We start from the raw sequence: 24,924 nt of genomic DNA on the forward strand, positions 1-24,924 counted from the left end.
ATGTTTGACTGGAGGGGTTTGTCAGGCCCTGGAGAGAGGGTGCAGTGTGGTCACCCTTAGGCAACACCATGCTAGCGTCCAGTTTGCAGAGCAGCGTTGCCGGATGCTGGGCATCAGGGGGCTTCATGCTTTTGGAGACTGAGAGAAGGAGCTTCTCTGCTCACCGCCCCAACAGGAAATGCGCACAGCTCTAATACGGCTCCGGTGGAGGCTATGCCACAGCCATGCTCCTACCCAGCAGAGCAGAGAGCACTGCCCTCCCCAGCCAGGGCCTCAAACTCGTAGCCTTTTCATCTGGACACTAGTGGGGCCCTTAACCTCGGTCCTTCACATCTGCCTCTGAGAAGCAAGGGTCACTTGGCACACTGAGCAATGGCAGAGTCCTGGTTTCCAGGCGGGCCCACTTCCTGGGGCACGAGAGGAAGTGGATAGAACGGGAATAGGAGAAGCAATGGCATCGCCAAGCACGGCTGCTAGATCCCCACCAGAACCATTAGATGCAGCTCTCGGGTGGGAGCTCTTGAGGCAGTGAGGTTTATTCCAGGTGCCCCAGATCTGCCTGTTCACAGAGGGCCAGATTCTGCCACTCTCACCGAAATAGTTTATAACCATGCAAATAGCCCCTCTGACATCACTGGGGCTAATCCCAGAGTAAGGTCCTACCAACATGAGTAAAGAGCCGGGCCCATAAAAATTATTTGCCAGATCCGATTTACACCAATGCTGGGGTAAATCAGCATTGCTCCATTGAGATCAGTGGGCAGATCTCCAGCTGGTGTCAATCAGGGTAGCTAGATTCAAGTCAATGAAGCTAAGATGATTTATACCAGTTGAGGATCTGGACCCATCTGTAAGCTTGAATCAGCAGTTTCTATTCTGTGCATAGCTATTAGAGTCCAGCGTCAGTTAGCCGCTGTGCTTCCTAAAACGCTTTCAGGTGGAAAAAAGCTTCTTATTCAAATGCCCTCTTTATATTCTGTTTTTGCACAAAGCTATCTGGACAGCAATTACACTGCATTGTGCCCGAGTAAAAGAAAATGATTTCTGTTGGCCATGTAATCAGAAGAGCGGGACGATAAGCCATTCTGCATGCACGCTGTTTCTGGTTACGATTCAGGGCTCTCATTAGAGAGATTGCGTTTGGCCTTTCATTAGTGACATTTCCAGCTTTCCCTGATAAGTCTTAAATCACCCTTTCTCTTTACTAATACTGATGACTCTCTCTAGAACCTGCTCGATGACCTATCGTCAATAGCCATCGAACTCATAGCGGAGAAGTGGGAGACGTGAAATAATGTGAACTTTAATCATTCATGCACCGAACTCCAAAATATGAAAACCGGCAGCTGGTTAATGAATGGTGATGAGACAAAAGCTGTGACAAAATGGTCTTGCATCTCAGAGAATTTTGGCTCAATTAGCAGTGCAGGGACGTGCATAGCCTGACACTCCAGAGGCGACGTTACTCCACTGCCAGGTGGATGCCTGGTCGATCGTAGTTTACGTGGTCTGTATGTTGTCTAATCCTGACCCTGTCTTCTTTCTTCCTTGGGAGTAATAATGGGCACATTTAGCCCCTGATTGCATGGGGGTATGTATGTGCAAGCGCGTGAGGCGAAATCTGCTAAACCAACAGCTCTATTCTGGAGCTCTCGCTTGGTGTCACTTTAGGGCTCGCGTGGCTCCTGTCCGCCCACGCTGTGGAGATCTGGCCCAACCTCCACCGACTGCAGGAGGCTCTGGGCAAGTTCAGAGCCTGCTGGGGATCTTTCCCCAAGGCCCGGGAGGTGAGGAGAGTGGAGGAGTCATGGGGCCAAATTCAGAAGTGATGCCTAAGGGGCTATAAGTTAGAACTTCTTACATTCTCCCAAGCCCTCTTATAGTCACCCAGCGCCAGCTTTAGGGACCGTCTTCAGGGAGGACACCAACATTTGGGGGTACCACATCATTACGTGTGAGGGTGCTGAATGCCGGGTTAGGTTTGGAGGTTTTTTTGGCTTGCAACTTTTGGGTGGGGGGTGGGTGCTGAAAATGTCTTCCGCCCTGGACAGCAAAACACCTACAGCCGACCCTGCTCTGACCCCCTTCAACTCACCTAGACCCCCTTCCACATTCCCTGGCTGCCTTAGCTACCCCAAATCATTCAGGTGCTTTTGCAGTTCTCCCGCTCCCCAGACAGCGAGCTGTACCAGGCAGGCACCACATCTGTTGAGTATGCAGCACAGAAAACCCTGGCGTTGGTTAACTGCTAACGTAAGATAATAACAAAGCATGAAATGGGACCCCTGAAGCTGAACGTCTATATTTTATCTCGCACACTAGGCTGGGCTAAGCAGGCCTATGCCATGCATGCCCCCACCATGCAGCATGCTAGTGGCACGCTGAACACTACCTCTAATAGATGGCTGCCCTGCTACTGTCTCCTTTCCTTGTTCTGCCCCTGGATGGATCGTTAGCCTTCTGGGAGCTTGAAATCCTAACGTCTGAGTTACAAACCATTTCGTCCCGATACGCATTCAGCCTGGAGAAAATCGCTGCTGCTCTCAGGCTTCACGGGGATGGGCTGAAGTATACCAGTCGTGCATCTCCTTTCCAAGGGATCAGCATGCATGTCACTCAGAAGAGAATAGTAAATATGGGGGTGATTGAATCCTCATCTACCTGCCGGGGCCCTGCCTGTGAGCGACCTATGGATGTCCACACACTTCACCTGCTCACAGTCACTAGTCAACCAAGAGCTAGCCCTGTAACTAGGAATAGATTTTTGTTCTGGCAGGTTAACCCAGACCTGTCTGCTTATTCCCTCCTCATCTGGATACAGCCAGCACTCAGGATGAGCTGATCTGCAAAGCAGGCATCTATCTGGGTGTGACAGGTTATCCCCCACTCTGGGGTGCCACCTGATTTACTGGGGTACCACTGAGCAAGCCTATTCCACCAGTCGGGGCTCCCTTCCACTGCTCTGCTGAGCCAGGCCCCCAACCCTCCTCCAGCACACACACAGGTAGGGACACACCCAGCTGCAGAAAGACACAGACACTGAAATCAGCTCTGCATGGGAAGACTCAGCTCGGGAATTGCCCAGCACTCAAGTGCACGCCCCCCTGGAGAGTAAACCCAAAATTGTATTGTCTTGCACTGCACAGAGAACTGTACAGCGTAAGCTCATGAAATTTGCTCCCTCCCTCAATGTGGAGGAAGATATGCACAGCTTTTTGCCCCCCAGTTGTGAATTCCACAAACTGGTTTAGAGAAAACAAAATCAAGTTTATTAACTACAAAAGATAAATATAAAGAGATTATAAGGGATAGCAAACAGATCAAAGCAGATTACTGAACAAATAAAACAGACAAGCAAACTAAGCTTAATACATTAAATAAACTGGTTACAAGTAGTAATTCTTCTTGGAGCGCTTGCTTATGTCGATTCCAAGTAGGCATGTGTGTGCTGCGTGCACAGTCGTCGGAAGGTTTTTCCCCTAGCAGGACCTCTTGGGTCGACTGTGGAGGCCCCTGGAGTGGCGCCTTCATGGCAGTGAATATAGGTCCCTGCCGACCCGCCGTCTCCCCAGTTCCTTCTTACCACCAGTGATGGTCATTGGAACTGTGATCGCTTGCCTTCGTAAGTCCTTCCCCTAGTCTTGTAGTTAGCCTTTGTAAATAGTTTTCTAGTTATAGTGGTTAGTAGTTAGTTACTTAGATAGGAATGAGGTTTTTTTCCCCACACCAATTTGGTCTCCCTTTGGGGTTCGGGGCATGCCTCCATCCCAAAGGTTTAAGCCCTGCGGGACCTGCAACAAGCCCATGCCAACAGGCAACCCCCATGACTCTTGTCTCAAGTGTCTGGGGGAAGAGCACCAGACAGAACGGTGCAGGATTTGTAAAAGGTTCTGACCAAGAACTGAAAAAGCGTGGGACTTCAGGCTCAAACAGATCCTGATGGAAACAGCCCTCTGTCCCCAACCTGCTCTGGGCTGACAGGATCCGGCACCAAGAATCTCAGTGCAGAGTGCTCCGGCCTCTGTGCATGAAATGATGCTGTGGAAGGCCTCTGGCCAAAGAGACCCACGGCATCGGAGGCGGTATGGCACCATTCGCACTCCCCAGTGCCACACAAGTGGCATAAGAAGGTGGACGAAGGGCGCTTGCCTGCACTGAGAGTGACCGGGTTGGACAGCGTGGCTGGAGTGCGTCCTACACAGGAGCACTCGGCACCGAGGGCATGAGACGCGGCACTGTTGACGTCCCTCCTGAATCCAGGGCCGAGTTTGGGGCCATAGGGGAAGAGCGAAAGGCAGTGGCACGGACCTCTTTACAGGCACCACTGGACGCTGCAGATTCTGCCGCGTGAACCTTGTCTTCTAGTACAGCCGTGAGGAGGAGCTCATGGCTTGAAGCGCCAGGCCTTCCTCCTGAAGTGCAAAACACAATTCAGGACTTGCCCTTTGATGGCACGGGCCTGTTTGCAGAACAAACTGACTCCAGGCTCCACAGCCTAAAGGACTCCTGGGCCACATGGGCATCACTAGGCCTGCATACCCCAGCTACCCAGTGCAAGCACTTTAGGAGGTATGCAAGGGAGCCCCCTTGAACAAACCCCAGCCCTCTCTGTCCCTGGTGACGGATGTGTCAGCATTGGGGTGGGGCGCTCGCCTGGGAGAACACCAGACCCAAGGTCTCTGGTCACAGGACAAGATTTCACTCCACATCCACATCAAGGAATTGAGAGTGGTCCAACTGGCGCGTCAAACCTTCCATGCCCAATTGCAGGGGAAATGCGTGGGGGTCCTGACGGACAACACAGCTGTGATGTTTTACATAAACAAGCAGGGTGGGGCTTGTTCCTCTCCCCTATGTCGTGGAGCCCTCAAGCTGTGGGACATAGCCCACTCTGCATAGCCCACTCTGTTCACCAGGAATCATCTTACCTCCTAGGTTCTCAGAACTAGCTGGCGGACTATCTTAGCAGACCCTTCCACAATCACGAGTGGTCCACCCACCCAGACGTAATACACAACATTTTTCAGAAGTGGGGAGTTCCCCAAATTGACCTGTTCGCCACGAAGAGCAACAGAAAATGCTCCCAATTCTGTTTCTTCTGTAACCACAGCCCGGGCTCCCTCGCGGATGCGTTCCTTCCCCCCGGACGAAGGTTCCCACTGTTTCCACTTGTCCACAAGGTTCTGCTCAAGACCCGCAAGGACGAGGCGGCAGTCATACTGGGTAGCACAGGCTTGGCCTCGCCAGCACTGGTACACCACGCTCCTGGATGCTCCAATCTCACCGCCCCTGTTTCCGGATCTGATCCCCCAAGACCACAGTCATCTTTATCATCCCGACCTTGAGTCTCCGCACCTCACCGCTTGGAAGCTTCATGGCTAAACCTGATGGAGCTCATGTGCTCTGAGCCTGTTAGGGAGGTCCTATTGGGTAGCAGGAAACCCTCCACCAGGGAGGTCCTATTGGGTAGCAGGAAACCCTCCTACCTGGCCAAGTGGAAAAGGTTTACGATCTGGTGTTCTCAGCGTCATGCTCCCCCGACACAGGCGCCCAGACCGCTTATCCTAGACGACTTACTGCACTTAAAACAGCAGGGACTCTGTGTAATCTCTCAAGGTCCACCTGGCAGCCATCGCGACCTTCCACCCAGGAGCTGCCAGCCATTCTGTCTTCGCCAACCCAATGGTCAGTCGTTTTCTGAAAGATCTGGGCAGGCTATACCTGCGGGTTAAGTAACCAATCGCAGCGTGAGAGCTTAACCTGGTCCTTTCCAGACTAATGGGGCCCCTGTTTGAATCCCTGGCGACTTGTTCACTGCTCTACCTATCATGGAAGGTGGCTTTCCTCATCGCCATTACGTCAGCAAGGAGAGTGTCAGAGCTTAAAGCCCACACCTCCACCCCTCCTTACACCATTTTCCATAAGACAAGGTGCAACGTAGGCCTCACCCGGCCTTTCTCCCAAAGGTTGTGTCCCAATTCCATGCCAGTCAGGACATTTTCCTACCCATCTTTTTTATCCTAAGCCTCACATGGATAGTCGAGAACAAATGCTACACTCCTTGGACGATTGATGAGTGCTGACTTTTACATCGAATGCACAAAGCCGTTCCGTGAGTCGAACGAGCTGTTCACGGCAGTTGCGGACTGGATGAAAGGCCTTCCGGTCTCGTTGCAGAGGATTTAATCACGTCTTGCATCCGCGCATGCTATGATCTGGCAAAAGTACTGCCCCGTGCATTAACGGCACATTCCACAAGAGCGCAGGCCTCCTGGCCAGCGTTCCTGGCCCAGACCCTGATCCAGGAGCTCTGCAGGGTGGCGACGTGGTCCTCGGTTCACACTTTCCCCTCTCATTATGCAATTACCCAGCACGTCAGAGACAATTCAGCGTTTGGCAGAGCGGTGTTCCAGTCAGCGTTTCCATAACTCTGACCCCACCTCCTGGGTAGGGCTTGGGAGTCACCTAACTGGAACTGACACGAGCAAGCGCTCGAAGAATAAAAATGGTTACTCGCCTCTCGTAACTGGAGTTCTTCGAGATGTATTTCTCATATCCAGTCCCAAACCCACCCGCCTTCCCCTCTGTTGGAGTAACCGACAAGAAGGAACTGAGGAGGTGCCGGGTCGCCAGGGACCTATATTCAGGGGGCTCCACCGCTGACCTGACGGTGGGAAAAACCTTCCAATGTCTGTGCATGCGGTGCCCACACCTAATTGGAATGGACCTGAGCAACACATCTCGAAGAAGAAGCTACGAGAAGGTGAGAAACTGTTTTTTTTCCAGCCAGTCCTACTGCTCGGGCACCCAGTGGAGCAGCACAATGGCAATAGACACACTCAGGATTATGTGGTACGAAGGATTTCTATATCTGTCTAGCTGAGCTGCTATTATTATTATTAAAGTAGGATCTAGAGGCTCCGGTGGGCTGGGCACTTTGTAGATCCATAGTAAGAGACAGTCTCTGCCCCAGTCTGAGTAGACAAGGCAGACAAAGGGTGGGGAAAAGGAAGCATTATCTCTCGTTAACAGCTTGGGGAGATGAAGTGACTTGCCCAAGGTCACACACGAAGCCTGTGGCAGAGCTAAGAATCATTGAGTGGGGCCCTGTCAGCATCGTGGATCTGAAATTCTGAAAAGCGTGTATTAAAAAAAAGGCAATGTTGGCAGTATGTCCTCTGGAGGAGAGGGAAAAATTGAAATAAAACCCGTGATTGCAACGCTAACCGACACCCGTAACACTGTCTGATCAGACTGCGTATGGAACCCAGATGTTGCCCCTGCATCTGGCTTAACAAAAAAGGCACTGAAAGAAAACTATCCTCTGATATTTTCCCCGTGAGGCAGATTTAATAATAGAGCGAAAGAGCAAGCACAATTGGGTGAGCATTTCTGACTGGCATCATTTTTCTTATGAAAGAGGTCGAGCCAGAAAAGGTCAAGTTAAGGATTTCTTGACGCTGTTCTCTGGGAGAATACATGCGGGAGAACAGCTGGAGAGTTGGTCACAGATTGAGGAAAATCACGTTCAAAGAATATTGGCAAAAGCTCTTACATGAAGAGGGCGTCAGATCCTCTTGGGGTGGGTGTTGGCATGTGAGTGGATGGGAATGTGAATACCATCAGCACAGCCGCACCAGTTTGCACCAGCTGGGGCTCTGGTCTGCTTCTGTTTAGTTGTGGGGGGATGTGATGGGGTGTGCACCCTGCCCTGGCCCCGGAGGGGTTAATACAGGTAGGAGAGGCCAGTTAGCCATAGGCTGCAGCTGCAGGGGAGCCAGGACGCAGTCAGGCTGGATTGGGGATGAAGCGGGTGTGGGGGGGGTGTCTATAAAGCTGGGAGCCGGCACCAAGGAAGGGGGCCCACTGTGAAGAAGCTGCAGACACACTCCCTGGTACGAGGTGGGAGAGCAGGAGCCTGTCCCAGGAGTGTGGGGAGCAGTCCAGGGAAAGACCAGGAAGGGCTGGGCTTCTGGGAGAGGGTCACTGGATTGGAAGCTGGTGCAGACCGCAGGCCCCGGTGGTTTCCCCACAAGGCACTGCAGCTGTGGCAGCCTGGGGCGGCCCGTCTGGGGACTGCCGGAGATGGTGGAAGGAGACAGATAACCCCCGAGGAGAGGGGGCCTTGGCTGGAAGGCTAAGCCACGAAGAGGAAAGAGCACGAGAGAGACCCTGGAGCAAGCGATGGGACGACAGGTTGAGCAACCGCAGGCAGGGGTGTCAGAGCATGTGGTGAGCTAAGCCCTGGCTTGCAGCGGTTTCCGTCCTATCCAGGGCTTACAGTTTGGTTCCGTGGCTCTCAGCACCCCCCACTGTACACACTGGTCCAGCTCCCTAAAGCTAATCCCCAGATGGGCCACTAGGAGGAAAGAGAGCCCCCCGTTACAGGGGTCCATAGCAATCCGCCCCAGCCTACGAGCACAGCGCAGGTCACTTCCTACACCGCCGCAAATGCTGATTCAAGTGGAAAACCCTCCACTAAAGAGCACCAGGAAGCTCTTAGCAACTCTACAGTCCATTTGCATAGATATTAAACACTGGTGGGAGGTGGGACCAGTGAATAAACCAGGGTGATCAAGGGTTTTCTGTGGATGGGCATTCATAGATTCATAGATATTTAGGTCAGAAGGGAACATTATGATCATCTAGTCTGACCTCCTGCACAACGCAGGCCACAGAATTTCACCCACCCACTCCTGCAAAAAACCTCTCACCTATGTCTGAGCTATTGAAGTCCTCAAATCGTGGTTTAAAGACTTCAAGGAGCAGAGAATCCTCCAGCAAGTGACCCGTGCCCCATGCTGCAGAGGAAGGCGGAAAAGCCTCCAGGGCCTCTTCCAATCTGCCCTGGAGGAAAATTCCTTCCTGACCCCAAATACGGCGATCAGCATTGAGTGATATGCCCCTGTTTCACATACAGTAACTGAGACACAATCTAATACAGAAACAAGAGCTGGAGTGTCGTACTGTTTGGTACATAGGGCCAGAGTGTGCCTTTGGCCACAAGGCAATAAGGGGGTATAACGCCCCTGTCGCCGCTCCCCCCATAGGCCTGTGCAGGCTCCACAGACTTAGGGCATGAACATGCATTGAAAGGCAACTCATTTAAAACTTGGAAACGCTATTAAACATGACAAATCCCCCAGTCTAAGTGAGAAGCAGGGAGCAATGTGTGCCCTCCAAAGGCACAATTCCTTCCCTGCGCTGATGCTGGGGTGATCCAGCTATGCACTCACACGCACACCTTCTGACAAAGCCATGATCCAACCCTTAACCTCTCTGCCTCAGGGTCTGAGCTGTTCAGTGGGCTATTATTTGCTTGCCTACCTGCAGGGAGGGTGTCTTCATTAGTTATAGCTTTTACAGGGGAAAAGTGCTAAGGTGTAAGTGTAACCGGTAGTGTGGACATTGCCTTTAAGGGCTGAGCTTCCCAGCCCTTGTTCCTATGCACAGCCAGGTGGAACCTGGTACAGAATAAAGCCAAGCTCTTGCAAGCAGCATAAGCCCTGAGCGCTCACCAAACCCCACAGTTACTAGATGCTTCTTCCTGCTTGGTGATCCCTCTCTACGTTCTAAAAGCTCCTAAAGAGGCAGAGGTGATGATATAGAGCTGCTGTGCATCTAGCCAAGGTGTACACACACACCAGGCCTGGAGTCCTAACGCGAGAGGCTTGGAACACAGGACTACACACAGAAGGGTGCACAGAATAGTTTATTTTATTACGATCGGAAGTACGGGCGCACCGTTTTAGCTCCCCAAAAGAGGGTCAGAATGGCAGCGTGGAGTGTCCCAGCACGACTCGAGCGCTGAGAGACAAACTCGTTCCTGTAGCATTTTTAATAACCACCCTAGCTACTAAACGCCGAACGATACCGAGCTGCATCCCTGCTGCAGAACAATAAACTGAAGAGCTCTGGGGCAGTGTTAGATGGATGGGACGGTGCTCACTCAGTCTCTGTGTTTGGTTACCTACAGCCTGTGGACCACTGTAAGTTCATCACTCTAATTACTGAAGCACTCTGCAATCCGCCGACAGGTGCTAGGCTGCACTCTCAGAGGACCCGTAAATCAGAGTAATGAAGGGCAGGCTGAGCTGAATCCCCCGCCCCGCTCGCTAGGTTATTGCTCTGAAATGACAGTATCTCAGTCCGGAGACCCAAGTAAAGAGCTTGGCCACTCCAGTGACTTCCCTTCAAAGAGAGGGCTGGAACGAAGGAAGCAGGGGAACGACAACTAAAGAGCCTCAGCGACGGGTGATCTTCTCCAGACCCAGGTGGCCTGTCTCTTCGCTCTATGCCGTGGGCTGGCTGTGCAAAGGGGACGTAGACTCAGCATGGCAGCACCCTGCCATTGAACAGAAGCCACAGCCCCGAGCCAGGTGCCCAGGCTCCCAGTGCTGCTGGGAGTTAGGTGCCTGAAAATGGGATTCAAGGGAGCTGGAGCGGGGAGCCCAGCTAAGCTCCCCGGGGAGCAGCCCAAACCCTCCTTCCAAAGGGAGTTAGGCACCAAAAGCTGGGTCAGAGGGAGGCGCCTCGTTCCACTCAGGCGTCCCAGCCGCGAGCCCTCTCCTGGCGTTAGTGGCCTACAGCCAGGGCAGTGTTTTTTCAGGGAACACTGAGGAAGAGGAGGTGGTGGTGCCCTCTAGCCCAGTGGTTAAAGCACTTGCCCAGGATGTGACAACCAGTGCTCAGCTGGCCCTCCTGCCTGATGTACCGCTGGGACTGAACGTGCATTCCCCACCCTTCGGGAGAGGGTTTCAGCTACGGGGATATTCTGGAGCAGGGCAATCTGTCCGGTTGGAGCTGCTCCTCACTGGGGCAGGGAAAGTGTGAGAGTGGCCTTGTGGCCTAGTGATTTGGGCGCTCGCCTTGGATGTGGGGGACTCATCTTTGCTCCAATTACTATTTAATTGTTTATACAAAGTGGGGCAGCTTCTCCGGGAGAGAGTGAAAGAGACGCCCCCACCCCCCGAATTCCTCCCCAGCCAGGGAGAATGTCAGTGAAGATTGATTTCACTGCACACACACAAACCAATATAAAATATTTCCATGGGTAATTGAAAGTTGCAGGCAGGCAAAACAAGACAAACGCTGCTTGAGATCCTACTAGAGTTTGATGGAAGGACAATTGCTTTGTATACTTTGACATGTGATGTTGACAATTAGCTTTTTAGTGGTTCAAAAGCATTAACTTTTTGCATCTCAGCGTCTGCTGTCGTTAAGGAATTGTTGTTTGAGGCCCCCCGCATTGTTTGACCTTCCCCATAATTATGCACAACTGTGAAAATTTAAATGGATAAACAATTGAAATAATTCTTAAAAATAAACATTGTCAAAATTATAGCACAATAAAAATTGAATTCTGCCGACCCTCCCCAGAGCCCAGCGACTAGCACACATGCCTCACAGGCAGGAGCTGTGGGTTCAAATCCCTGCTCCGTGCCAAGCAGAGCGGGGAGTTGAATGAGGGTCTCCCATGTCACTGAGTGCTGTAACCACTCAGATCACGGCTGTAAGTGGGGCAGGCTCCTTTCCTTTGGCATTTTGTACAGGCCCAGTCTGGCAGGTAGCCTTTGAGAATACCCACAGGGTCAGACCAGCGAGGGGGAGCAATGTATGGTCTGAGCATCCTGCCGGGGCTTGGGCGTAAGCTAAGCGCCAGGTCTGGGTGGAATAGTTACTATGGAGTTTCAGAGCAGCCTGTGCACCTGCCCAGCAGTGGATTTGTAGGCGTCTAGGAAACTTTTTTGGCAGAACCAAAGGTGTTGAGGGACTTTCGGGTTCGTCACCAGGCTGGAGACTGTTAGAGTAGCAGACTTCCTAGCAGGATGTTCCATGGCAGAGAACCTAGCATCAAACCTGGCTTGTTTTTAGCTCTGCCCTGGGTTTTTTCTGGGCATCTTTGTGGTTGCCGTGTCCCACCTGGTGAACAGAGGAGCTTGGACAGACGTGGATGCAGATGCAGCCTAGTCCTGACCCAGTAAGGGCTTTATGAGCTAGAACCTGGATGGTGGCTTGGGCTTGGTCCTAAAGGAGGAGTGAGAGGCTGGGGACAGGCAGGTCATTTGTAAGATTGTTAAAGCAGGTTTTTTAAGAATTGGCTGAACCACTGCATACATCAGAGATTTGGGTACAGGGCCTCTACTGAAGAATGCAGTACAAATATCAGCCAACAGGGTCCCAGCTGACCTTCACTAAATTTCAACAACCAGCGAGGGGAGTCTAACTCATATAGGATGGGCTAGTTGTCCCTCAGACTCTATTATTGTGTTAGCGAGAGAGGCTCAAATTCTGTAATGAGGGTGGAGATTCATCTGCTTTTTGCTGTCCTTTGTCCCTGACAAGTTCTCCTTTAGCACCATGATTTGTTCAGAAAAGCGAGACATGAGCTGGGAGTAGGACTTGAGTCTGGGAATTGGTCAAGGTAGTCTGGGTTTATAGTTGGTTGCCTGTTCGGAATGATTTCTTCTGTCCATATAAAATGGCAGGATTTATAGGGAGGAAAGTAAGGTTCTCTTGGCTTCTGCTATGGCTGTGGTGTCTTTCTGCAGAAAATCCATGTGTTGCTGCCATAAAGGATCAGAGAGGGTTTTGCACCAATGGTATCTTAGTCAGCTGCCTACACACTTGAGAATTGAAATGCCCTTGGGAGGCTGGTTTGATGGGGTGACTGGCAGTCAGAGCTGTGGGTACCAAACGTTGATCCTTGAGATGTACTTTTATACCACTGCTGCAAAGAAGTCATTAGAATCTGAATTTTAACACACCTCACAGTTTGTTAGACATTAAAAAAGCCTTAAATATGACACCTATAGAACTCTTCCTCTGTAGGTCTCCAAGCACTTGATAAAGGTCCCCGCTAGTTAGCAGGGCACTCTGCTTTCAGGGGAGTGTATATTGAAACTAAGCTGCCTATAACTGCAAAATTGTATCGTCCATTAAACAAAACCATTATATTTAACATTACACATGCAAAGCTATGTTAAGGCTACACATTATGAAGGTGGCAAAGTCAAGCACTCTAAAGGTAGGAAATGCCAAAATTAAGGTTGCCTGTGTAATCTTAATTTGGCCACCGTGTGCATATGAATTTATGATACAGTCTTTAAGTGCATGATCACACACCAGTTTTTCAAGCCCCACTTATAATATTTAGACTTTGAATTGTATCAGCTGGTACTAAATCACTTGAGCCTGTTATTGTTTAAATATTCTATCGTGAAGGTTTCCAAATGTGTTCTTCATCTGCTCTTGCTAGCAGGGTGCAGAATGCTGTTTTAATGGGATTCGTTCTTTTGCCAGCGAGAGAGTAAATGATCAGACAATTCCCTGCAGATTAGATAAAGTCCTGGCTTGTATCAACATAAAATGCTCTTACTGTGTTACTTATTGCTTTGTTGTCGTTGGTCTCTTTCCGCGTTAGAGAATACTAGCATTCCTCTCTCAAGCTGTGTGTGTACAAAATATATATTCAGTTTTCATGCCGAGATTGTAAGGATGACACCTGTCTTCAAAAGAGCTGCCACTTATTTTTTGCAAGGAATTTCAATGTTTTCCCCCCTTTTAAAAAATGTTGCCTGCAAAACTTTTTGGGGTTTTTTCTGGACCAAAAAAAAAAAAGGTTTTTCCAAAATTTAAAAGAGAAATGTTTTCAGTTTTGGGTGTCTGGGTTTTCAATGGAAAAGCTAAAAAAAAAGGATCAAACTGCCATTATTTAGGAAAAAAATGTTTGCGGGGGAACCCCCCAGCCAGGCAGCTCGACTACACAGACACGTATCTTAGTCTTGCAGAATCTGCATGGAAATTTACTACCCCAAGTGCAATGGTTCAAATTTTCAGTGTGCCTAAATGAATGAAGCGCTTAAGTCCCATGTTCAGAAGTAACGGAGGCACTTAGGGCTGGATGCACAAAGGTCGTTAGATGCCTAAGTCCAACATTTAGGTGGCATTGACGTTCTCCAAACCACCACTCAGCTGCCACCCGGAGGAGCCTAAACTCTCCCAGGCATCTAGGTTTGTGCAAAGCTGCCTCAATCCTTATGGCCACACCCCAGTTCCTGAGCTGCTCAGGGTGGGCCCTTGCTCTTGATTTAGCTCCAGCTGCATTCTCGGACTAGGTGTTCCCAGGTTCTCTTCCCCGTGGGACCTGAGCCAGCTGGTGTTCTCAGAGCATGCCCACTGGATCGAGCTGTGCACAAAAGACAGCCAGGCGTGAGCACACTGGGAATTTTTCAGGCTGAGGCATGTGTCTGTCCCCTGACTGCCCAAAGCCTGGTGGTTTGGGCACTCGTCTGGGATGTGGCCGATGGAGGGTTAAGTCTGAGCTCCACTCACTAGTTAGTTAATTATAAAAAGGGGAACAGCTGCAAGAGGAGAGAATGGGAGAACACCCAATTGCCTGGTGATTTGGGTGAGGAGAGAGGCCTGAGGTCAAGTCCCTGTTCCAAATCCAACGATTTGATTCTGGGTCTCCCACACCCCGGGTGAGTGCTCTGACTGCTGGGCTATTGACTGCAATGGGGAACCCCTCTCTCTCTCTGACTTCATAAGGAAGGGCTGGCCTGGCTGATGTGCCTAGCTCTAGGAGAGGGCTCGCAGCTGGGAATGCCATGCAGAGGTCGGAGGGGCCCACGGCCCAGGTCAACGGGGGTTAGGCGCCTTTGTGAATCTGGGCCCTGAGCTCTGCCCCTTTCCTCTGAATCTCACTCCTGTCTAGCTTAGGGAACTTTTACACCTCAAATGCCACAGCAGCGTCACGATAGGTAACCCACCTCTGCGAGGGGCAGTAGCTGAGGCCTTGGCTACACTTGCGAGTTACAGTGTATTAAAGGAGCCCCGGGCGCCCTAGCTCTGACTCCCCGGCCACAGCGCTCCGGGTGCTCCCCCTCGGCAAGGGGAATAACGTTTGCTGCACCCCCGCTGGAGCGCCACGGCGCCAGTGTGGACGCCCTGGTCTGTTAGTGCGCTCTGATCGGCCTCCAGACGGGTCCCACAATGCCTGTGCTAGCCACTGTGGTCATCACTCTGAACTCTACTGCCCTGCCCTCAGGTGACCAGCTGCCAGACCCACCGTTCAAATTTTCTGGGAATTTTGAAAACCCCCTTCCTGTTTGCTCAGCCAGGCGTGGAGGGCTCTCTGCGCATCTGTCCCGGTGACCATGCCTCCACGGGCCAGGCGATCCCCAGTACTGGACCTCATCAGTGTTTGGGGGGAGGAAGCCGTCCAGTCCCAGCTGCGCTCCAGCCATAGGAATTATGATACCTTCGGGCAGATATCAAGGGACATGATGGAAAGGGGCCATGATGTGAAGGAAAGTGAAGGAGCTGGGGAATGCCTACCACAAAGCCCGCGAGGTGAACAGCCGCTTCGGTGCTGCCCCCGCGACCTGCCGTTTCTACAAAGAGCTGGACGCGGTACCTGGGGGTGACCCCACCTCCACTCCGGGGACCACCATGGCCACCTCAGAGGCCAGTGCAACAAGGCAGGAGGAGGAGGAGGAGCAGCAAAGCGGGAGCGAGGGTGCTGAGGCGGAGGAAGACATCCCGGCATCCCTAGATGCATGCAGCCAGGAGCTGTTCTCAAGCCAGGAGGAAGGTAGCCAGTCGCGACGGCCAGTGCTTGGGGAAGGACAAACACCAGAGGAGGTTCCCGGTAAGCAGCTTTTATTTTGGGAAAGAAGTTATTCGGTGCAGGCTCTTGGGGCGAGGAGGGTTAGGGCCTCATGCATGCCTAGATGCGGAATAGGGCGTTGACGTGCTCTCTCACATCTCGGTAATCAGCCTCAGTGATCTCTTCAAAGGTCTCATCCAGAACTTGGGCAATGCGCTTGTGCACGTTTCCCAGGAGACCCACTGTGGTCCTTGTCCCAGTCAGGCTAACTTGTCCGTGCCACTGTGCCGGGAGGACCATTGCTGCACACGGGCCAGGGTGGGAGCCGCATTGCAGTAGAAGGTCCTCCCTTGCTTCCCAGGTCACCCTCAGCAGCGAGATATCTTCCAGAACTCCTGTGGAAAATGTGGGGAGAGTGTTCAGTGTAAGGCCCCCTGCCACTGTTGGCTCTCCCCAAGGCACAGAAACCCAGAGGACAGTACAGCCGTGAAACAATCAGTCACGCTTGCCCCTGTGCTTACTCACCATTTTGGTGCTCCCGTGGGTTATGTGCACTTGCTTTGGGATGGGCAAATTATGCTATTGTGTAGACTATGCTTGCCCTTAAGTACGGGGAAATCATTGCTCTGTCTGGTGTGAACAATGCTGCCTCTGTTAAGTGTTGCATTTTGCCTTTACAAATGCAACCTTGAGATCTCAGGTGTCCGTGTTATCACCGGCCGAAAGACTCCAAAGAATCAGAAAGAGGCCACATAGAAGCAAGGAAGACATGTTGCATGAAGTCATGCAGCATTCAAGTAATGAAAACCAAAAAGTGCAGGAGTGGCGGGAGAGTGAAAGGAGGGTCCGCCAGCAGAATGCGGACCGCCGGCACCAAAGCACGGAGCGGCTGCTAAGCATCATGGAGCGCCAAGCGGACTCGATACAGGCACTCGTAGCCATGCAGGCGGAGCACTACTGCGCCGGGCCCCCCTCTGCAGCCCTTGTCCCAAAACTCTTTCCCTTGTGCCCCCATGTCACCTCCAACCCACTTTCCCCAACATCCAGGTTCTTACCGCCACCAGCTGCCTCCAACACCTGTAGCTTCACCACCCAGCCCTGAAAACTACGACCCTCACCCTCTGCACTCAACCCCCATCACCATGCAGTGTAGCCGCCCTGAAGTGCAGCACACATTGCACAGCACTCCAGGCAGGGCATACGCAAATCTGTGATTGTTCCGTTCCCCACTCCCTTACCCTTTCTGTTTCCCAAGCTGTTGTGTCTCCTTTCAATAAATGAATTTTCTATTCAATAAATGGATTTTTTGGCTTTGAAAACACTCTTTATTATTGCATTAAGTAAAAGATACCTTAGCCCAGGAAAGAAACAGGCACTGCAAGTCAGCATAGCAAACACAGATTCCTACTAACATTGGAACCACTGCACTTCACTCCTGTGCAGGGCACCAGACATTACTGGTGGCTTTCATCCTCAAATTGCTGCGTCAAGGTATCCCTAATCCTTGCAGCCCTGCGCTGGGTCCCTCTAATAGCCCTGCTCTCTGGCTGTTCAAATTCAGCCTCCAGGTGTTGAACCTCCGAGTTCCATGCCTGAGTGAATCTTTCACCCTTCCCTTCACAAATGTTATGGAGGGTACAGCACGCGGATATAACCGCAGGGATGCTTCATCAGCCAGGTCCAGCTTCCCATACAGAGAGCACCAACGGCCCTTTAAACAGCCAAAAGCACACTCCACAGTCATTCTGCACTGGCTCAGCCTGTTGTTGAACCGCTCCTTGCTACTGTCAAGGCTCCCTGTGTAGGGTTTCATGAGCCACGGCATTAAAGGGTAAGCGGGGTCTCCAAGGATCACAATGGGCATTTCGACTTCCCCTACAGTGATCTTCTGGTCTGGGAAAAAGGTCCCAGCTTGCAGCTTCCTGAACAGACCAGTGTTCCAAAAGATGCGTGCGTCATGCATCTTTCTGGGCCAGCATCTTTCATTTAATGTCAATGAAATGCCCACAGTGATCCACAAGCGCCTGGAGAATAATTGAGAAATACCCCTTCCGATTAACGTACTTGGAGGCTAGGTGGGCTGGTGCCAGAATTGGAATATGTGTGCCATCTATCGGCCCTCCGCAGTTAGGGAAACCCATTTGTGCAAAGCCAGCCACAATGTCATGCGCGTTACCCACAGTCACAGTTCTTCTGAGCAGGATGCGATTAATGGCCCTGCAAACTTGCATCAACACGATTCCAACGGTCGACTTCCCCACTCCAAGCTGGTTAGCGACCGATCAGCAGCTATCTGGAGTTGCTAGCTTCCAGACTGCAATAGATACCTGCTTCTGCACCAGCAGGGCAGCTCTCAATCTCGTGTCCTTGCTCTGCAGGGTGTGGGAGAGCTCCTCACGCAGTCCCGTGAAAGTGGCTTTTCTCATCCGAAAGTTCTGCAGCCACTGCTCGTCATCCCAGACTTGCCTGACGATGTGATCCCACCGCTCAGGGCTTCTTTCCCGAGCCCAGAAGCGGCGTTCCACAGTGGTGAGCATGTCTGTGAATGCCACAAGCAAACTCGTGTCATATGTGTTACTCGAGTTGATATCATTGTCGGAGTCCTCACTATCAGTTTGGATCATAAGGAATAACTCGACTGCCAAACGTGACATGCTGGCGAGACTCATCAGCGTACTCCTCAGCACTTCGGGCTCCATTCCCGCAGACCGAAAGAGAAGACAGAGTGCGCAGTACAAAAAACGGTGAAAGATGGCGCCAAATGTGGACGGAATCACAGGGATTGCTGGGATGCGAACTGATGCATCACGGGGCGTTGGGACAGGACCCAGAATGCCCCGCACTCCCCACCCCCTTCCCACAAGCCACAGCGCCAGAATGGGAAGAGCTGCTCTGTGGGATAGCTGCCCATAATGCACCGCTCCCAATGCCGCTGTAAGTGCTGCAAATGTGGCCACACCAGTGCGCTTGCAGCTGTCAGTGTGGACACAAGGCAGCGCTTTCCCTACTGCGCTCTCCGAAGGCAGGTTTAACTCAAAGCGCTCTACATCCGCAAGTGTAGCCATGCCCTAAGAATTCTTCCATTGACCTCGCGCCTTCTACAAGGGGGTTAGGTCGGCGTAACTACGTCTCTGGATTTCACACCCTGGAGGGACATCTCTATACCGAGGTAAGTGTCTGGGGAAGACCAGCCCTTACACAGCTCCCCACTCACTTGCTGGCTTCTAAGGATCCCTTTTTAGGTGCCTAAGGCTGGTCTACAGTAGGTCAGTTTAACTACATTGGTCAGGGGTGTTAAGCTGGGTGCCCATGTCGACAGCGTTAGAATTCTTCCATCCACCTAGCTACCACCTTTCGGGGAGGTGAATTACCTGCGCTGATGGGAGACAAGGTCCGCTATCAACATATGCACGCACACATGCTCATCGGGGCCCAATTTCTTCAGGCATTGAGTTCAATGGTGTTCTACCAGCCGAGAATTTGGCTCATAAAGATCACATTGGCAGACAGGCACTGCGCAAAATGAAGCAAGTGTGACTTCCCTCGCTACATCCAGCTATCTGTTAAATGCATGGTATGTAACTCTCCTCTTCCAGCCATGCTTCACTGCAGACAGGAGGGCAGGGGCAAAGGCTTCTCAAATCTAAATCGAAACCCTTAATGACTTGATGAAAGAGCAGCGGAAATGAAGTTCGTTACGGAGGCAGCAAAGTGCTTCATTCTCTCAGCCACTGCCTCCCGAGCTAAGCTCTCTTTGTCTCTTTAAAAACGTCATTCCAGCCCCGACCCAGGATGCAGCTTTGTCCGGGTCTGGGGCTGATGTGTTCGGAGCTGGGCATGGATGCGAGAGTCAGTTCTCTGGCACGGGGATCAAACCTGACGATCAGGTGCCATTTGCCACCCATCTTTTAAGACAAAAGAGCAGGGCGGAAATTTGCTGGTCTTTTTTAAGAGCTGCAGCATCTTCTGGTGTCAGTTTGACGGCCGGGGGAAAGGGCGAGAGCAGGGATTGAGCTGCACTTTACAGGCATTGCTGTTGAGTGCTCAGGATTGATAGAGCATGAGGAAGCCTGTTTGGAAGGCCGGCATTTCATTCCCCGCTGGAGCTGCAGCGAGTCCTTCCATAGGTCAGTGGCTCTCAGCCTTTCCAGACTACTGTACCCCTTTCAGGAGGCGGATTTGTCTTGTGTGCCTCCAAGTTTCACCTCACTTTTAAAAACTACTTTCTTACAAAATCAGACATAAAAACACAAAAGGCATAAAAAATACACCGCACACTATTACTGAAAAATGGCTGACTTTCTCATTTTTACCATATCATTATAAAATAAATTAGTTGGAATATAAATATTGTCCTTACCTTTCAGTGTATAGTACACAGCGCAGTATAAACAAGTCATTGTCTGTATGAAATGTTAGTTTGTACTGACTTCGCTATTGCTTTTTATATAGCCTGTTGTAAAACTAAGCCAATATCTAGATGAGTTGATGTACCCCCTGGCAGACCTCTGCATACCCCAGGGGTATGTGTTCTCAACCAGGGTACCCCTGCTATAGAACACCCTGCCCTTGCATTTGGTAAATCAGATATGGTAGACCGCTCCGCAGAGGGAGATCTCCTTCTAGACTAGTGAATTTAGGGCCCAATCCTGCAAAACCCCCATTGCTGTCACTGGGCGCAGGAGGAAGGGCTGCAGGATTGGGTCTCTTCTAGGGAGCTGCTTCTAAAAAACGTAAAGGGAGAAAACTTTGGTTTCCTGACTGATTTTTGCAGCCTTTCATGGCTACATTCATTTCTCCAGAGATCAGGATAAAACATACAGCTGTGTTATTTGAGACATTCAGAGGTTTTGAAATTTACCCTATCTTGCATTATAGTCAGAAAGCTTTTAGGAAAATACTAACTGACTTCAGGTTTACAACTAAATTATCACTCCTCTTCCCAGGATGAAAAAAATAGATTGGAGACCCCTGTTTCAACCCTGTCCACAGTCAACAGACAATTTGCAATCATGAAACATAAAAAACTGGCCTTCTCTTTGCTCCTTTTTTTTTGCAATTAAGAAATCTTGTGATGTGTTTATGCAAACTGGGCCAGATCCTCATCTGGTGGAAATTAGCATAACACCACTGGCTTCAATCGAGCTACCCCAACATATATTGCCTGGCCAGAATTACATGTGCTTACACCAGGTCTGACTTTAGCTCATTGTCATACATACTCATGCTCATCTAAACCGGTGAGCCAGGTGGCAGGTCTGCTAGCGACTGGCAAACACGCTACCTGTATCACCACTAATTCTGTTTGACAAGCTGATGACACCTGAGGGTGGGGAAGTAACAAAAGGCTGCAGAGAAGTCAATGAATCCTTAGTCTTCTAAAAAGCAAAGAAGAGTGATCCTGGTAATTACTGTTCCTTAAGTCTAACATCCATCAGCAGTAACGTAACGAAATGAACTACGAAAGAAAGCATTTTTGATATTAAGGGCTTGATTCTCCTTAGGCCACTTTACACCGCTCTGGTCATGTAAATGAGTCATTAGTGGGAACAAGGCCCCAAGGGTCAAATCTTGAAGTCTTCACACAGAACCAGGTTCTGACACCCTTACTCATGTTGCGTAGTATCTTACTTCATGGCCTAGAATGTACTGGGAGTATATTACAGCTTATCGTGAACTCTTGCTCTCCACATTTATTCAAATCTATGGGTCTGCCCAAGCCTCACACACCGCTTAGGCCTTCAACATGTATGTATTAAAAGGAAGAGAATAATAAGCTGAAAGAGATTGGTCCCATTCCACTCTCTTTGCACCGTCCAGGTGATGTAAAGGTAGTGGAGACCTCCTGCAAGTTGGGCATGCTCCTGAGGCTGAGTGGACAAAGCCAGGTCCTACACCTCCCTCCCTGCAGCCCACGATGGAGACTGAGCTCTGAGAGAGGTCCATCCTGCTTAGCTCATGAGAATTAGCAGCTCCCTAGCCCGGAAGTGCCAGGCCTGGAGGCCAGCAGTACCAGCCCTGCCTATGTTCTACAGAACTTTCTTCGTGCCAAGCATGAGTCTCTTTCTCTCCTGCTTCTCACAGTCTGATTGCTGTGCACTTTAGCTAAGTATTAATTTGTCTGCATCTAGAATTGCTTCCTTACTGGCCTCGTAGGTGGATGTGCCTGAAATTTCATTCAAATGGATTGTCTCCAAGCTTCTAATCAGACTAACAGGTCTATTGTCTCAGTGATCGATGACGAGGTCAGGCAGCGGAAATAATCATGGTGGGATGGCTCTGATAGGCTGGGCTCTTTGATCTGCCAGCTGCAATATGCTGGAAAACTATAATGGAACGGAAGGCCCACCATGGAGACGCATTTCTCCACGCGCTCGAGTCAAACATCCAGCTGTAGCTTTTGCAAGCAGCGAAGATCTGGGGGCGGGGAAACATAATAACATGTTTTTCTCAGGCACTGCTGAAAGTGAATCGAGGTGGGCAAGATGCCATTCCTACACTAATGCCAGATAAAGTCTCTGCACTTCATATTAAAGCCATCAGACCAGAATTCTGCTCTCAGTTAGAGGTGGGTGAATCAGCCAGCCTGTGAAGTGTCTCTAGATTTACATCTGTGAGAACAGGGCCTAATCTGGCCCATCCCTGAAGCAATACATTCTCATTTCAGACAAGGGTATGTTGCAGGGGGTAACCTCGTTAGAAGAGTCTACTGATCTGAGAGAGGGGATTATACTTCCCAGTTGCACTGATCCTAGTCGCTTCCCTATAGAAGAGCAGATGATTAGGGCCAACCTGAGGGGATGGACTGAGAGGGGTCATGAAGTTGCTGAACCAGAGCTTGCTACTCTTGGCCCTGATTCAGCAAAGTATGGAAGCACGTGTTTAACTTTAAGCACATGTATGGTCCCATAAAAAGTCAATGGGACGGCTCAGGTGCATAAAGCTAAGATGGTGCTGAAGTGCTTTGTTGAGCCAGGGTCATTGTCCTGTTGATGTTGATGCTGTTACGGCATGTAGCCACCTGAGACTTGAAGGGAGGCGCATGGGTTGCCATAGGGGGGAACAGTTTGGAGGAGACACCAGGAAGTCTGCCTGTGTGCACATGGCTAGAATGCTGGCTGCAGCTGCAGCATCTCTGTAAGTAGTTCTCTTACTAAAGTGCCAATTTCATTGTACAAGCATGGAGCCCTCTCGTGTTATTGCCAAGCATGCAACACATGAAATACTTCATTGTTACTGGCTAGACTACATGTATGCCACCCGTAGCCTTTGGTTCCAAAGACACAGGACTGTACGGCCTGAGCACAAGAAGAGTTTCTTTTTGTTCTCCTACGTGCTAGGGCTTTTACTACTCCGGTGTCTATTAATAGAATGCAAATAATGGACAGAAAGTGCAGACGGGGGATACAAAGTCTGGAGATCTCAGGGTACCTAGCTTGGATACTGAAGCTCCTCCATAGTAGCATAACCCTGAGCAGTTCAGCTTCTATAACCCTGTATTCCCTGGGGTCTCTGATGGTGTGGATTAATCGCAGTGTCGCTGGTGTTTTTTCTTATTTGGTCATGTAGCCAGTAGGCATTGGGCAGATACCACCATTTAAGGTGTGCTATTTAGGATACACTAGTTGGCAACAACTTCTAGTCAAGACAGCCTTGATTTGAATGAGTTGTCTAAAGTTGACAGTCTCCTGTATCCCTTTCCCATTCCCTCCAGTGGTCTCATTGAAGTTGCTGGTGGAGTAAAGCACCATGCAGCTGGAGTGAAAGGATCAGAACGTGACCATTGTTTGTTGATTTTTTTTCTGAGTATTGACTTCAGTGCAGTGATAATTAATAGCTGCAGTTTTTCTTTACATATCAGGCCAGATTCTGATTAGCTTCATACATCCGCACAGAAGGGTAAGGGGCCACTTTCCTCCCCTCCACAGTGACCAGTGTCTTCCATGCTACGTTACCTTGCTCCTCTGCCCCGGCTACATCTATCACAGTACCGGGAGAACAGCTTCCATGGGGCTACTGCGTTGCCAGCTAGCTGGGGGTGGCTGGACAGGGGCAGAAAGTGGGCAGAGCCACCCCTGCAATGCACCAACTAGTCTGACTGCCAGAGGGGAGGAATCTGTGCCAGGGATGGGATGGTGCAGATTTCTGTCCTTAAGAACGAGGAGGGATATGGGCACCAAGAGTCGTTGTCTCTTTTCTGCTCTGCACCAGGGGCAGGACAACTATGCGCTGCCCCTTGCTCAGGGCTTAGGGCAATGCTTCAATGCAGACCTTAACGAAATAGCTGATTGGCCATGTTGCACGGTGGCTTGATTCTAATGTACTAGCCCTGCTAGTTTAAAAGTATCTTAACGGGGAAGTACGCTAAAGTGGGAATAAAGGTACATGAGAATGAGGGCTGGTGTTTCTAGTTCCATTCACTGTATTTGTACCCTCACTTGTGTGTGTGTTTGTTCTGTCTACGAGTATCTTAAAACAATACCACCTTAGAGTGTGTACATTATGCCAAAGCCCCTCTTTGCTGTAAAGCAAATTGTTCGGTAATGGAGGCTGGTCATGCTACCTTGGTGACCCTGCATGCGGAGAGTGATCAGTGCTTCATTCGTGAACATACCAAATGTTCAGTGGGAATGGGACCTCGGGCTGTCAGTCTTTCATTAGTCTAATTGTGGGTGCAGAATAGTGTGGCCATAGGGGATCTAACAGTCCATTTGCTTCTGACAACCGATGGGATGTTGAGTTTAAAGTTTATTTTACTGACAACTATATCAGAATTTGGAGTTACCACAGAGACGAGCGAACCAAAATGTGCGTTGTCGTTGCTCTGCATCTAGCGTCCCTATGGGCTGGTCTACGCTGAAAACTTGGGGTGTGTCTACACTGAAAACACTCCCGCGAGGCAGCTCTGCTGCGGTAGCCCTTCGGTGTAGACGCTACCGACGGGAGGGGTTCTCCCATCCGTGCAGGTAATCCAGTTCGGCTGATGGAAGAATTCTTCTGTTGACCTAGCACTGTCTGCACAATGACCTAGGTCAGCTTAACAACACTAGTTGGGGTGTGTGTGGATTTTTCACACCCCTGGTGGCTGTGGTTAAAATGACCTAATTTTCTAGTGTAGACCAGAAACGTATTCCCACTAATACTCTCTCTTCACGCTCCTGGGAGCCGGAGGGAGGTAGCTATGCCAACCTAACCCACGGTGTAGATGGCGCTAGGTGGCCGGAAGAATTCTTGCATCTGCATCTCGAGGAGGTCGATTACCCATGCCACATTCCAGACCTGAAGAAGAGCTCTGTGTAGCTGAAAAGCTTGTG

The sequence above is a fragment of the Lepidochelys olivacea genome, assembly GCF_965140295.1.
Source record: "Lepidochelys olivacea isolate rLepOli2 genome assembly, chromosome: 3".
Classification (NCBI taxonomy): domain Eukaryota; kingdom Metazoa; phylum Chordata; order Testudines; family Cheloniidae; genus Lepidochelys; species Lepidochelys olivacea.